Genomic DNA, 11,447 nt, shown 5'->3' with positions numbered 1-11,447 from the left:
CTAATTCAATGTGTTTTGCAGCATTTTGTTTCCTGTCATGTTCTGTCCGAGTATTCTAGTGGATATCTTCCATTTCAGGTTGTCACACTGTGCTTCAATTGTGTCCCCAGTGAGTGATGGAATCTGTGTGAGAGTACAGTCAGCTCCTAAGCACGTCCTTGTTCACACTTTCGGTGTGCCTTTCTGTTTCCTCAACTCTGCCGCTGGAACTTTGCCTTCATCATACCACAATGAAATGCTGCTATTTCCTGCTTAATCTGAGTAAAATTGGACATCTCCAGTACAAGTCTACTCTTGTTCTCTCTCCTTGGCATTGACTCCATGTGCCATCACGATGACATACTGGCAAAACAGCATAAAAAACCGATAACCACCCTTTTCATTCTGGGCACATGATTCAAAACTTCAGTGCCAAGTTCCGGGCTGATGATACGTTTGATACCCAAGCCACCTTCAGTCCCTTTATTGCAAGAAAAGTGTGGTACAAATAAAAGGAATGATGAATTGACACAAAAACAGATCTGAACATTTATGCTTTTTAGTGGTGTTCCTGAGTATGTCAGCCCTTGTTACATGGTGTTTTGTCATTGGCTGGAATCCCATTGTGCAGCTTTTTGAAATGCAACTGTAATGTCATCAGCTGTGGTTGTTGTGGGGGAGAGAATTAAGAGCTATCTCCCCCTCTCCTAGGGTTTTGTAGATTCCTAGGGATCACTTTCATCTTTGGGAAACCTTTAGGAGCCATGGCTGGGGAAGGGAACTCTTTAATGCCTGAAAATAGCCACTGTTGTTACCAACACAACTGTACAGTAAGCTGTAGTATAAATGGAGAGATATTCCTGAGTTTGTACAAATTCATAGTTGTATGTATTGTGGCATACAATTTTACATCTTTCTTTACATTATACCTTGTAATTATTGCTTGGGGCATACTTAGGTGGAAACAAGTCCATGGAATATAGGCAACTTGTTATGTGCTGTCAAGTCAGAACTGACTTTCAGCAACTCTAATAGGGCTTTCAAGGTAAGTGATAAATTTAATGAGTGGCTTTACTGGTTCCATAACCCCAGTGAGCTTCCATGGCTGAGTGGGAATTTGAACCCAGGCCTCCTGAGTCCTAGTCCATCTATCCGCTACACCATACTGGGCATCGTAAGCAACTTATTTCCAAGGAAAAGCATGTGATGGCCATGCAGTATGATCACAGTCTCGTCCAAAGCAACTGCCAGATCCTGCAGCATCTCTCACACATCTTGCTTTATATCTATCCATACCAGTGTACAGAATGCCCTCTTAAACTCAGGAGTCATATCTTGAAACATATTAATAAAAATTTCCTAAAACTGAAGGTTCCCTCCAAATGATTGCAAAGCCAAGGTGACTGTAGACTTTGAGATGGTTAGTTAAAAATCTAGGCAAGATATAGCTTAAGGAAAGGCCTGTATTTGACAAATATCAATAATTAGATGATAAAGAATCCTCAAGATGTGCTTTTATCTTCTGATTTTCCCTCCTCTCATGTGAATCAATAGGCGTTGCCATCTTGGCTTGCAACCAGCTCTCCCTTACATCTGACCCAACTCCAGCAGCACAGCAACATCCAAAAAGAACACATTTTCTTTCATGCTCTCTGCAGTCACTTACTGATGTCAAGGATGCCTCAGCAAGCCCTGTATGACAAATACAAAGAAAGACAGATCACAGGACTTGGCTTAGACTGCATCTGGCAGAAGACCAGTCTTGTATTCATCACCACTGAATCTAGTTAAGATGCTGGTGCATGAAAATGTGTGATTTTTTTAATGGCATGTCTTAACAAAGGAAAATATAATTCTGCAAGAGAGATCAACCTGGAGAATCATCTCCCTGTAGTATTATTATCGGTTATGACTGAAACAAATAATATCCAGACCAACTATCTTTTCTTTTCAACCAGCTGGCAATCATGCTACAGCCAGTTGCTTAACAAGGGTTTACTCCACATTAACCATTGCTTGTGAGTCAAAGCTGGTCCCTGTAAATTCCTAAAGGTTCAATCTCTCCAGTTTACCTTCATCTTTTCTCTGACCTTTCCATTTGAAATATTGACTTTCATTGGCCAGCAGCATCTCTGCACCCTCTTTATTAATGCTATGAGCTGTTCTGAGGACTTCATCCAAAAAGCTAGATATAAATTAATTACAAGAACAAACATTTTCTGCAGCAAACTGTCAGCATGTCCACAGCCACTGACATTTTCACAGAATCGCTGGTGGTATTATTTCTAAATAAAGTGATACCTCTTAAAGTATGCAATATCTCAAGCACTCAAGCTATTTGGAAGGTCTAGTTCTTAATGTTAAATCATAGCTGGACAAATGTGGCAGGGCTAAGGGCCATTTTTCATATTTCCTGTCAGATCCCAGCACCACAGCTCAAGGGGGCTGAGCTAAAGGGGGAGTAACATGACCGGAAAGCCTAATTTGCATTTTAAATTTTTTAAAATGTAAATACACTGATCATGTGGCATCAAGGTTGCTACAGCAGGATTAAAAGAGGCAGTGAGGGGGTTGCTTCCCAAGATAAACCAAACACCTAGCTACCTTAAATTAGTTGATATGACCAAGACCACATGAAATGTATTCCACGGTACTCAAGGAACTTGCAGATATAATTTCAGAGGTTCGATAATCTTTGAAAATTTTTGGAGAACAAGAGACGTTCCTGGAATTGGGCAAAGGTGGTTTCGATGTTCAAAAAGGGAGAAAAGATTATTTGGACCAATAACAACTGGTCAGCTTGACATTGATACCATAGATATGTAAACATTGGCTGAAATCCTTTTCATGCAGCAATGTCCACTCACTTCCTACTTCAGTCCAACAGCTTCTGTGTAATCTCTTTCATAGTTTGCAAGCCATGGGATCTGTGGGGTGGTAGGAGGAAATCTTTAATTACCGGAATTTCTGCCACCAGGATGACATCACTATTTTCTTGAGATGGGGGAAAAACCAAGCTTGCACTGTCTTCCATGAGACAGCTCTACAAATATTTGAAGATGGCTATCATATCATGTCCCGATCTTCTCCAAGCCAATTGACTTGGCTCCCTCAACCATTCCTCACAGGGCTAGATTTTGAGAACTTTTACCATCCTGTTCATTTTCCTTTGGACATGTTCCAGCTTGTCTATATTAAAGCTAGCTTGTCTTAAACAGTGATGCGCAGGACTGGACACACTACTAGACCACATCAACAGATATATAGCATTCAGATCAAGAAAAATAATAGTGCTACTCTATTTTGTTTTCACCAGACCTCACCTGGGCACTTTACTTGTGCTGACGCAACTGAGTTTTGTGTTTGCTTCCACCAAGCCCTGCAAAAATCACACTGTTGACTCATATCAACCCTGTGGTCTACAAAGATACCTAGAGCCTTTTCACATGTACTACTGCCAAGCCAGCTGTGATCCATCTTATACTCATACACCTGTGGGGTATTTTTTAATACACACAGAAACTTTACATTTTCTTTATTGAAAGTCCTTTTGTTTGCTTTGGCACAGTTCTCCAATCTGTTTAGATTTTCTTGCATCCCGATTCTGTCTTCTAGAGCAGTGGTCTCCGACCTTGGGCCTCCAGATGTTCTTAGACTACAACTCCCAGAAGCTTTCACCACCACCTCTGCTGGCCAGAATTTCTGGGAGTTGAAGTCCAAGAACATCTGGTGGCCCAAGGTTTGGGGAACACTGTTCTAGAGTATAAACTGCCCCTCCCATTTTTGTGTTATCTGTAAATGTGATAAGCACCCCCCATGCCCTCATCCAAGCCATTTACACATATGTTGAGCCCTATTTGTCAGTTTTCTCCAGGATGACCAGGAACTATTGGAGAACATTCCTTGTGTATGGCTTTCAGTCAGCTACCAATTCAACCAGAATAGCATTGTCTCTTCCAGTTTTCACCAGCATAGCTGCTAGAATATAATGAGGGACCTTGCCAAAAGCCTTTCTAAAACCAAGAGGCATTATCCACTGCATTCCCCTCATCTGCCAAGCTTGTAGCACGGCCAAACTTTTTTTGTTACAAAAGAGATAGAAAAGTCATGACTTGTTTCTAAAACAAACATGTTATGTTTTTGAAGTCACAATATTCTAAATACTCATAGACCAATTTTTTCATTTTCTGTTCTAGAACCACTCCTGATATTAATGCCAAACTAATAGGTTGACAGTTGCCCTGATCTTCATTTCAAAAAAATGGGTGTGACATTCATTTATTTAACTTATTTATTAAATTTATACCCCGCCCAATTAGTAGATGTCTACCCTGGGCGGCTTACAATAGAAATAGCATAAAAACAATTAAAAACAGCAATTTAAAACAACAATAATGATATCATTCAAGATGGACAGGTAAAGATCAAAGTGGAAAAGCAAAACAGAAAAATATAGATAGAAAAGTAAAGATCAAGTAATGATCATTTGCTCACCTCTAGTCTTCAGCGTTCCGTGTCTAAATCACACTGGCCATGTGACCACGGAAAGATTGTCTTCGGACAAACGCTGGCTCTATGGCTTGAAGAGCGGGATGAGCGCCGCCCCCTAGAGTCGGACACGACTGGACAAAAATTGTCAAGGGGAACCTTTACCTTTACCTTTTAGTCTTCAGGGACTTTACATGCTCTGCAAGAATTCTCAAAGATTAAAGAAACATGTGATTGCATCTCCAAATTCCTTTAGTGCCTTGGATACAGTTCATCTGGCCCTGGAGACCTCAATTCCCTTAAAGTGGATAGGTGTTCATGTAGTACCTCTTTGCTTACCTTGGGCACTAATTTTCCCAACCTCTCCCTCATTTATTCTACCTTCACTAGGCTGAACAATTTTGTGTCCCTTCTTAGTTTTTTTTCCCTTCCTCTACACTGATACAGACCTACAGCTGTTCCTCTTGCTTTGGGCATAGTTGAAAAACTCCTTTTAAAATTGTTTTTAACTCTACTGCAAATCTGAGCTTTTTTGAGCTTCAGCCTTCCTAAATTTCTCTGTACATGTAAAGGCTACTTATTTTCATTCTTCCTCTGTGATTTGACCCTCCTTCCATTTCTAATACATACACTTTTTCTATCTCAGCTCATCTGAAAGCATCTTATGCAGCCAACTTGCTTTCTTTTGGTATTTCCCACTTTTCTTTTGCATAGGAATTGTTTGTGATTGTGCCATGAGTACTTTTGCCCTGAAGAAACTTCCATCCCTTGGGGGCTCCCTTCTTTTTTTATTATTATTTCCGACCATGGGAAATGATCTAGTATTCCCCTGAACTTATTGAAATTTGTTTTCCAAAAGTCCAGTGTGCTAGTTATACTATTCCCAGTTTCCCCTCTTTTTTAGGTATAACAGATCTGGAGGAGGTATAGTCACTCCTTCCCATGTTATTTCCACCATTTCTCTTCCACCCCCCCCCCCCAGCTCTAGTTAGTTGTGGTAAGATCCAGGGCAGCGGATCTTCTTGCTGCCTCTTGCACAATGTGATGGATGTGTTGTTAGCAAGGCAAATGAGGAATTTATTGGAATTTGCAGTTGTGGCAGAGCTGGACTTCCAAGAGTTATCAGGGTAGTTGAAGTCTTCCATTTCTATTATGTCTCTCCTCTCTGAATTTATATCATAATCCTTGCCTACAGAAGCACAGGTCGGCTATCAGCACACATAAAAACAACATACTTTAAGTAAACTAGTACTAGTTCCAGTGGCTCACTGGCAGCCGTTGTGGAGATTTCTGAATAGGTGTACTATGCTCAACTCTCACTATTTCTATCAGTACTGAGACAACATCATTCTGCATTAGCTGAAGCTTCCAAATCATTTTCAAGGACAGACCCATGTACAATGAATGGCAGCAGTCCAGTGAGGCAGGTATCAGAGAGCGGATTATTGTGGCCAGGTTATCTCAACAAAGGAAAGGCCATAGAAGGTAGACAACCATAGATGACCATAAGCATTGGCAAAGCTTTTAATTGAGGAGTACGAGACAACATACCCGCTGCATCATGGAAATGCCTCCCTGTCCAAAACAGGTAACCTGCCTAATTCCCAGATCAGTGGAGCAAAAATCAGTTTGATGGACTCGGGAGTTTACCTGTTCACAAAAAAATCATTACCACAGAAGAGCTAAACAACTTTAATGTTGACAAAGAAAATAAATCCAGATGGAAGACTGCAGCCAAAAAATAATAATAATCATAAGTTGGCACTTGAAAGTGCAGCAATGAAGGAACTTGAAAAGATCATCAAGTGTATATGTGTCACTGGAGACCAATGTGGAGATCACCCACACACTTATATCTCTAATCACTGTGTATGGGTGTGAAAGCTAGACAGTTCAAGAAGCTGACAAGGAAAAAAAATTGATTCGTTTGAAATGTGGTGCTGCACGAGAGCTTTGCAAATACCGTGGGCAACCAGAATGAGTAACAAATAGGTCAGGTCAAGCCTGAACTATCTCTGGATGCAAAAATAATGAAACTGAGGCTGTCCTATTTCCGGCACATGAGGAGGCAATATTCAATGGAAAAGGCAATAATGCTAGGAAAGGTGGAAGGAAGCAGGAAAAGAGGAAGACTGAATAAAAGATGGATCGACTGCCTAAAGGAAGCTACAGGGTTCAGTTTGCAAAAGCTGAGCAGGGTAGTTGAGAATACGATATTTTGGAGACTGCTCATTCACAGGGCTACCGTGAGTCAGAGGCGACTTGATGGCACATTACAATATGATGTAATTAACTGTTCCATACAAGCATTCAAAAGTGAGGTTAATAGCTAAATAGATATTTCTCTCTCTCTCTATGCACCTTCTCTCGACAAGACAAAATAAACTTATCCATATGATACAAGAAAATAAAACCAATAAATTATACAAGACGGCCGAATTTTTGAAAAACGCCAGTGATCGAAAAGACACTAACAAAAAAAAAATACCGACACCACTGGTACTGGTAATAAAATATATAACGCTATTCCTACGACAAATAAAAAATAACAAAAGAGGAGAAACGTGCATCAAAATAACACCCAGTAACGGGCGAAAAAAAACCCAATAATGTAATATCTGCAATCCACCTCAAAAACAACGCGGGGGGGGAAGGAGGAAGAAAGATACAATTGCCAGCAGGTGTCACTACCGCTCCCATTCAAACAACCGCCCCATTTTCTCTAACAGCCTCACGAAATGCTGCAAAAAACCACTCTTGGTTGCTCTGAATGAAGTTTCGGGGAGACCGACGCTACAGTTCCGACCAGGGCAGCTACTACATTTACGCTAACCGATGTCTCGGAGAGCCAATCGCGTGCCTCGGCAAGGGAGAGGGCGGGCCTTTGGCGCCCATACCCAATCCCGTGGTGCCGCTCGGCCCAGAAACGAGGCGGCCAAACAGGAGAGGCGAATTCCCGAAGCGGGAGGGGGGAAAGGGAGAGGCGGCAACGAGGCAGGTAAAACACGAGAGTTCTCGCGAGAGCTCCTCTCTTCCCCTTTTCCAGCGGGTGTCTGCGCGGCTGCCATGTTGGTTGCTATGCTGCTGCCTGTCTGAGGGCAGGCGGGAGGAAAGGGAGGCTGGCTCTGGGGAGGGGAGAACGACGGAGGCGGCAGCCAGTTCTTATCCCCTTCGCCTCCTTCAGAGCAGAGCCGGGCAGAGCCCTGCTGTTTAGCGACCTTCTGTTCCGCCCCCCCCCCCCGGCTTCAGGAGGGAGACTTGTCTGGGGTGGTGGCGTGAGGGGGGGGAGCACCTTCCCCTCCCATAGAGGGGTGAGTGCTGTAATCCTTTTCCCCCTCTCCTCCTCTGACTCCCCCGTGGTTGGGGAGGGGGGGAGGGGATGGTTGCGCTGCCTTCCCCTTCTTCTCCTTCCATCTGCCTTGCCATCCTTGCCGTTCTGTCTTCAGGAGGAATGTGGGGGGGCACCGAGCTGAGAGTGGGGCGATCATTACTACTACCACGGCTGCCGGCGACCCCCCATTATTTTTGCCTGCTGTTCCTGAGGCGCACAAGAACTAAATTGAACTGAGCTTGATCTTCGGGTTTTGAACGGAACCTATATTTTTTCGAGGGGGGGAGACCCCCCCATCTCCACTTTACCTGTCGGATTTTCTTATCCTGCACCCACCCACCCCTAGAGGTTCTGGTTGTTGATCCCATTAACATTCTGTGGAAGGACATAGTTGTTATATGAAGGTAAGAAATTCGGGTGTTTGTTTTTTTCCCTTTAAAAATTGCAACATTAAAATAGAGGGGGGGGAAACCCCAGTATTGGTACGTAGTTCTTTCGAAAAGCAGAGTGATTCCGTAACGTGAGGATTTCAAATCATCAACGTATTCGCTGGATTCCAGAGTCTGTATGTTAAAATGGGCGGATTGGGGGGGGGGAGGTTTGACCCAGTAGATGCAAGAGAATGTGTGGAAGCGTTGAAGTAGGATGGGTGGCCGAGTGTGGCGGGATCGTATCCGGAGTATTGAGTATTTGGGGACTGGAAGGATCAGTTTGCTGAAATGTAGGGAGGGGAAGTCCTTTCAGAACAAAATCTTGTCCCGCCAGCGTCTTCGTCTGCTGCAGAAAGGGAGTTAAAGAGATGGTAGAGTTAATTTGAGCTCAGCTGTTTTTCACTCCAATATTGGTTTGCCAGAGGCTGGAAAAGGTCCCGAAGGAGATGTGTGTGTCTTGTTTCGTGAAACTGTTGGGTTTACTCAAATTAATGGTTTTTGGAAACCCGGAGTTGAGAATAGCTGTCCTGTAAGCGTGCTGTCTTGTGTTTGTGTATCTGTTACGCTAACGAGAAAAGCAGCAGGATTACGTTATTAGTGGGAGTGGAGAAACGACAAAATTAGGTTGCTTGAAGGCGTGTAAAAAGGGTCTGGAGGTGGGTTTGTCAGTTGCAGCCAAAGGTAGTCGAAAACTGTCATGGAAATGGCTTTGAAGATTAAAAGCCTTCCCTGTTCAAAGTATGTTGGTAGATTGTTACATTTTATTTTTTATTTTTTTTTTAAAAAAGACAGAAAAGCAGGGTAGAGGTTATTTTAACGTTTGTTTTCTGTAAGCCTGTTCTGACAGCTAGGAACAAAGCTAGTGTTGTTCTGTAACAGTGTGTGCCTCGATGTATGTGTGTGGATTGTGTGTACATATGTTTCATGGCAGCACAGTTAAGGGATGCATCGGTGTTTCTGGGCCCCTGATCAGCCAGTACTATTAACGGTACATGTGCATTGGATATGTGAGAGGATAGGTCTGAATACATATTGTTGCAAAGAACTGTGTAGTTTTGTTTTACAGTAGCACATTATATCAAGCACATAAAGTTAAACTTCTGTGGAAGGATATGATACACCTGGCATACTGCGTGTAATACTCTTCCCCTTGGGGGGGGGGAGACTGTGTCATAAAGCTCAAAATATGGCCTAGAAGAACTGTGGTAAGGTATCCCACATAGGCCATCCACTGGTCGTCTTATTGCCCTGTTTTAGTTTCTGAAAGAAGTTTGTACGAAGTCATTACTTTTAGTTCATAAACTATCTGGACTCTTTCTATAGCTACTTGATGTACTCTTATATGTTGTGTTTTCATTGTCAGTAGAAATGTTTGTTCATAAAGATCGACAGTGAAATATTGCTGATGCCATTGAGTGTAACAAAGTAATAGACCTAAAGAAATAATAGAATTAGAATGTGTAAAGCTAATATAATTAGGTTTTCAGAGTTTGAGAGCAGACTTCAACACTAACAACTTCCTAGTGAAGGCTGTAATTCAGAATAATTCTTGCATGCATTCTCCATTCTCTTTAGTTCTGATTACTTTAATGTGGCTGTTTTCTTTGTTTTGTCATAGCTTAAATGCTTTCTAATGCAAAAGTTAGTGTTTTTCATACTGTACAATATTTTTAAGCCCTCTAAAATTTCCAATACAGTATCTAATTAGTAGAGTAGTGTTTTAGAAAGAATGTTGCATGATTGAATTTGCTTTAAATCAAATTGATTTAAATCACAATTTAAATGATTTAAATTAAAAATGGATTTTAAATAAAAATGATTTGTTTAACAACTGATTTTTTAAAATTTAAATCCTGATTTAAATTTACCTTTTTATTAAAAAGCATTGGGTTTTATCCACTCTGGAATGTTGTTACATTATTTGGGCAGAATTACTGTACATAAATCTAGTAGCCAGATTTTTCATAAAGGTAAAATAACACGAGCATCATATTTATGAATGTTCTACTTTTGGCAAATGTATGTTTAGTCTACGTATTTTTTCACTCCTATATGTTTTAGTTGAATAAATCCAAGGTCTTGTATCAGTCCTTATTGTAACATGCATTCTTAATTTGTATGTTTTAAAAGTATTTAAGAGTACAAATGCACATTGTGCTGTGTGAGCCATCATTGGACTAGTTAAAACAGTTGCCATCACTAGACTAGTTAAAATGTTTTTTTTTTAATTGAGGTTCAGTTAGCTTTGTTTGGATCCAGTCTGCTACCAGGAATGTTAAGGATTGGCAGCACTGTTGAATGATTCCAGGATACCAAAATGAATTTTGATATGATTGACATATATGCTTGTGCACTCACATGAAAAAACAAAAACCTGTAGGGCAGGGGTCTCAAACTCAATTTACCTGGGGCCCGCTGGAGGCAGAGTCTGAGTGAGGCCGGGCCACATCAGATTTTCTGCCACGCGGAGCAAAAGCCCGAGGAAGCTGCCCAAGAGTTTCCTTAGCCCGGCTGGGACTCTGAGGAGGAGGAGGAGGGGCATGCGAGCCCTTGTCGCCGGCCACAACCAAGCCCCCACCGGTACCTGCGAAATTAAAGAGAATGGGGCGCCCCCTGCCACAGGTGCATGCATGCAGGCACGCACACACGGAGGTCAGGAAACCTTTCTCTGAGGGCCCCCACTCAGCAGCAGCCGCTACCCCTACCACGACAGAGGAGCAAACTTTGCGAGATGAGCCCAGGCAGCCTCCAGAACTAAGGAGGCTGAAGCAGAACGAGGAGGAGGAGGAAGCACTGCTGGGCGCTGAGGTGGCCATTCGCCGGGCTGGTGCTGGGGGTGCCGAGAGGGAAAGAGAGCCAGAGAGCCGCTTCCCTGGGAGAGGCGGCAGCAGCAGCTGTTGGCGGCTTGGAGGTGCTCTTTGAGGATGGGCTGAAAGCAAGCTCCGCTTGGTGGTGGCTCGGGGAAAAGGGCCAGCAGCACGCCTCGGTCGCCGGCTATCCCCCAAGACAGCGCCTCTTGCACTCTCCATCTGGAACTGCAGCCTGCCAGCCGGAGGGTGCAAGAGGCGCTGTCTTGGGAAAGAGCCGGCAAGCGAGACAAGGCTTTTTTTGATTCTTGACAGCAGAGGACGCTTGGGCACTTCAGGGGGGGGGCAGGCAAGGTAGGGGCCACAAACTATTGTCTGACGGGCCACAAATGGCCCCCGAGCCGCATGTTT

At 42.9% G+C, this 11,447-nt stretch overlaps 1 protein-coding gene and 1 long non-coding RNA gene across 3 annotated transcripts in view; one reads left to right on the top strand and one right to left on the bottom strand.

Annotated features, from left to right (window-relative positions):
* Nucleotides 1-240: 240 nt before the first annotated feature.
* On the bottom strand, nt 241-4,578 carry LOC140703018 (uncharacterized). Its single transcript, XR_013537717.1, has 3 exons — nt 4,474-4,578; nt 1,646-1,671; nt 241-342 (listed from the first exon to the last, which is right to left on the bottom strand). It is a non-coding gene; the product is annotated as an uncharacterized LOC140703018 (long non-coding RNA).
* Nucleotides 4,579-7,486: 2,908 nt separating this feature from the next.
* The window catches only part of PTPN4 (protein tyrosine phosphatase non-receptor type 4), a 149,968-nt gene continuing 146,007 nt past the window's right edge, over nt 7,487-11,447 (top strand). The window contains exon 1 of one of the 2 annotated variants that reach the window (XM_020805515.3): nt 7,487-8,202. The gene's annotated coding sequence lies outside the window, so the exon portion shown is untranslated. The remainder of the gene's footprint in view (nt 8,203-11,447) is intronic. The other variant, XM_072985244.2, reaches the window with a different exon arrangement.

This window comes from Pogona vitticeps, chromosome 1, assembly GCF_051106095.1.
Source record: "Pogona vitticeps strain Pit_001003342236 chromosome 1, PviZW2.1, whole genome shotgun sequence".
Lineage (NCBI taxonomy): Eukaryota > Metazoa > Chordata > Lepidosauria > Squamata > Agamidae > Pogona > Pogona vitticeps.
The sequence above is the reverse complement of the archived record's forward strand: the minus strand, read 5'-3'. Positions and strand labels throughout refer to the sequence as shown.